The sequence below is a fragment of the Mus pahari genome, chromosome 6 (genome assembly GCF_900095145.1).
Source record: "Mus pahari chromosome 6, PAHARI_EIJ_v1.1, whole genome shotgun sequence".
In the NCBI taxonomy this organism is placed as follows: domain Eukaryota; kingdom Metazoa; phylum Chordata; class Mammalia; order Rodentia; family Muridae; genus Mus; species Mus pahari.
Window position 1 is genome coordinate 56371453 of NC_034595.1, and position 4522 is coordinate 56375974.

Below are 4522 nucleotides of genomic sequence, written 5' to 3' on the forward strand. Positions count from 1 at the left end.
CCAAGTGCTGGGATTAAAGGTGTGCACCACCATGCCTGGCTTACACTCCTTTTTAAAACGAGGAAACTGGCACGGCGTGATGATGGCAGCTTGCCCCAAATTATGCAATGAATCAGTTACAGAGCTGGGGTTTGAACTTAGAGCACAGGCTCTTAGCCTTTCACTGTCTCTCTCATAAGCACTGTCTAACCAGCATGGCCACTTAGTCTTAAATGCATCATTTTTAACTTATTTTAGACATAGAAAAATGAAAATAAAAACGTAAAGAATTCCTTCATTCTCCTTATTCTATTCCCATGGTATTAACTAGTCCCTTTTCTGGTCTGTGCATTTTAACCTACATTTGTGTGTGTGTGTGTGTGTGTGTGTGTGTGTGTGTGTGTGTGTGTGTGTGTATCTTCACCCAAGATCTTACATTCATCTAGCTGACCCTTCACCATCTACCCTCTCCAGACTGTGAAAGTTTTACATCTCCCTTTGACTTCTATGTCCTCGACTTTATTTTCTCGCATTGGCTTGCTTGCTTGTGTGTGTTTATGTGTTTGCATGCGTATATGCATGGTGCATGTATTTGCAGTCAATGTGGATTCCAGAGGCTGCTGTCTTGTTGTCTTCCTCATTTGCACCCCACAGTACGTTTTGAGACAGAGGGTGTCTCACTGAAACTGAAACTCACTGGCTCAACTCCCTTGGCTGGCCAGCAAGCTCTAGGATCCTTCTTTCTCTGCCTCCACAGTGGGAGGGTAGAGGTGTGTGCTGCTGCATCCAGCCCTTTTGTGTGTGCTGGAGATTGACCTCAGGTCCTCATGCCTGCTAGCTTCTTGATACGAAGCCATTTCCCCAGCTTCTCTTTCCTCCATAGTTTTAACGACTGCCTGTCTTGGAGGATATCTCCTGGTTTGGATGTGTCTATAGTTTCTTGTGAGTAGAAGGAGGTTCTACATTTCTTGGCAAAGGTTTTAAAGAAATCTTTGTGTCCATGATGCTGCACATGGAGGAGGTGATGCTGTTGCTCTGACTTGCATTTTATCACTGGGTTCAGTTGGCTGCTGGGTTTCTTTTAGGTTATCATCATCAATCATCATCATCATCATCATCATCATCATCATCATCACCACCACCATCATCATTATTTTGGCAATGGCAGTTAAACATGCCTTAAAAAGACAATGTCAAAATTATACAAGTCTTATTTAATCTTTAGGCTTTAGTGCACTAATTTTAATAGCTTTTAGTCAATCTTATCTGAAACAGTGCTTTTTTGAAGGTTTTTAAAAAAAAAGTGTAAGGTTTTAAACAAATGAATCACTAAATAAATGAGAATATTAAAATATTACAGCAAGAGGTTAATTTGAAATGTTTGACTCCATGCACACACCTTTATTTATGTTTTACTGATTTTACCACACTGGGTATCCCAGCCAGAGCCTCTCATGCTGAACAAGCACTCACCACTGGGCTACCACCCCAGCCACTGAAAGCAACTCTTTAAGTTTTCAACTTGAGTTGATACCCTATCTTTTAAAGGGTGAGTTTTGCTATGTGGGGCAAGCACTACTGTTTCCTTTTTTTTTATTAATTGCAAAAATAAAGTATGATATAACTACATCATTTTCCCCCTTCTATCCTCCAATCCCTTCAATTGTTCCCTCTCAAATTCATCGTCTCTTTTTCTTTTTTATTGTTTTACACACAAACACACACACACACACATGCACACGCACGCACACACACACACACATATATACTCATACATAGGAATATAAAATTTCAGAGCTGACCATTTGGTATTAAATAACCAGTTTGGGAGCTCATTCCTGGGGAAGACTATTTCCACTCTTAGCGTTCTGTAATTGCTATTCATTGTCTATGGGTGGGGTCCCGTGAGATTCCTCACTTCAGTGTTCCATGTAGAGGCTATAATAGCAGTTTGTAATGACAAGTTGCTTCAGGAATACCAAGTCATTAAGAGTTGATTCACCACTCAGGAGGCTAAGGCAAGAACTTAGGGCCAGCCTGGGATATGTAGTGAGTTCTGGCAGCTTCAGAGTGAGACTTTCCTTCAAAATCAAACCAAACAGCAAAGACTCTTTCCTGGACTGACAGTCCCAAATCCAAAGCCATCAGCATCCACTTCATGTAGCGAACAGAATGTCTTGGTATTTCCTAGAGCCACCATTAGGATTAATTGAGAGGACATACTAAATGGTGACTCAGGACAGTGCCTGGTAAGTCGTCAACACATACCTACACAAACTGCACTTGGCATTCCTTCATTAGACAATATCAACATCAAACTAAATAGAGAGAAACTTGAAGCAATCCCACTAAAATCAGGGACTAGGCAAGGCTGCCCACTCTCTTCCTACCTATTCAATATAAACCTAGCCAGAACAATTAGACAACAAAAGGAGATCAAAGGGACACAATGGAAAGGAAGAAGTCAAAATACACTATCTGCAGATGATATGATACTTAAGTGACCTCAAAAATTCCACCAGAGAACTCCTAAATCTCATTTAAAAACTTCAGCATAGTAGCTGGATATAAAATTAACTCAAATCAGTGGCCTTTCTCTACACAAAGGATAAACAGGCTGAGAAAGAAATTAGGGAAACAACAGCCTTCAAAATAGTCACAAATAATATAAAATACCTTGGTGTGACTCTAACTAAGCAAGTGAAAGATCTCTATGATAAGAACTTCAAGTCTCTGAAAGTTTGGAGCTAAGATGGAAGGAAAGACCATCCAGAGACTGCCCCACCCGGGGATCCATACCATATACAACCACCAAACCCAGACACTATTGCACATGCCAGAAAGACTTTGCTGACAGGACCCTGATATAACTCTCTTGTGAGGCTATGCCAGTGCCTGGCAAATACAGAAGTGGATGCTCATAATCATCTATTGGATGGAACACAGGGCCTCCAATGGAGGAGCTAGAGAAGGTACCCAAGGAGCTGAAGGGGTCTGCAACCCTATAGGTGGAACAACAATATGAACTAACCAGTACCCCCAGAGCTTGTGTCTCTAGCTGCATACGTAGCAGAAGATGGCCTATTCGGCCATCAATGGGAAGAGAGGCCCCTTAGTCTTGTAAACTTTATATGCCCCACTACAGGGGAACGCCAGGGCCAAGAAGTAGGAGTGGGTGGGTAGTGGAGCAGGGCAGGGAGAGGGTATAGGGAACTTTCGGGATAGCATTTGAAATGTAAATGAAGAAAATATCTAATAAAAACTTGGAGAAAAAAAAAGAACTTCAAACTCCGAAGAAAGAAATCAAAGATCTCAGAAGATGGAAAGATCTCCCATGCTCATGGATTGGCTGGATTAATATAGTAAAAATGGCCATCTTNCNNAAAGCAATCTACAGATTCAATGTAATCCCCATCAAAATTCCAACTCAATTCTTCATAGAGTTGGAAAGAGCAATTTCCAAATTCATCTGGAATAATAGAAGACCTAGGATAGCAAACACTGTTCTCAACAATAAAAGGGCTTCTGGTGGAATCACCTGACCCTGACCTCAAGCTGTACTACAGAACAATTGTGATAAAAACTGCATGGTACTGATACAGTGACAGGCAGGTAGATCAATGGAATAGAATTAAAGACCCAGAAATGAACCCACACACCTAAGACAGCATCTTCAACAAATGGTGCTGGCTCAACTGGTAAGGTTAGCATGGAGAAGAATGTGAATTGATCCATTCTTATCTTCTTGTACAAAGCTCAAGTCCAAGTGGACCAAGAACCCCCACATAAAACCAGGTACATTGAAACTAATAGAAATGGGACTGGGGAATAGCCTCAAGGACATGGACACAGGGGAAATTTTCCTGAATAGAATACCAATAACTTATTCTCTAAGATAAAGAATTGACAAATGGGACCTCATAAAATTGCAAAGCTTCTGTAAGGAAAAGGATACTGTCAATAGGACAAAACGGCAGCCAACAGATTGGAAAAAGATCTTTACCAACCCTACATCTGATAGAGGGCTAATATTCAATATATATAAAGAACTCAGAAGTTAGTCTCCAGAGAACCAAATAACCGTACTAAAAATTGGGTACAGAGCTAAACAAAGAACTTTCAACTGAGAAATACTGAATGACTGAGAAGCACCTAAAGAAATGTTCAACATCCTTAGTCATCAGGGAAATGCAAATCAAAACAACCCTGAGATTCTATCTCTTCCTATATAGAATGGCTAAGATCAAAAACTCAGGTGACAGCAGATGCTGGCAAGGATGTGGAGAAAGAGGAACACTCATCCATTACTGGTTGGATTGCAAGCTTGTACAACCACTCTGGAAATCAGTTTGGTGGTTCCTCAGAAAATTGGGCATAGTACCTGAGGACCCAGCAATACCACTCCTTGGAATATACCCAGAAGTTACTCCAACATGGTAATATGGACACATGCTACACTATGTTCATAGCAGCCCTATTTATAATAGCCAGAAGCTGGAAAGAACCCAGATGTCTCTCAACAGAGGAATAGATACAGAAAATG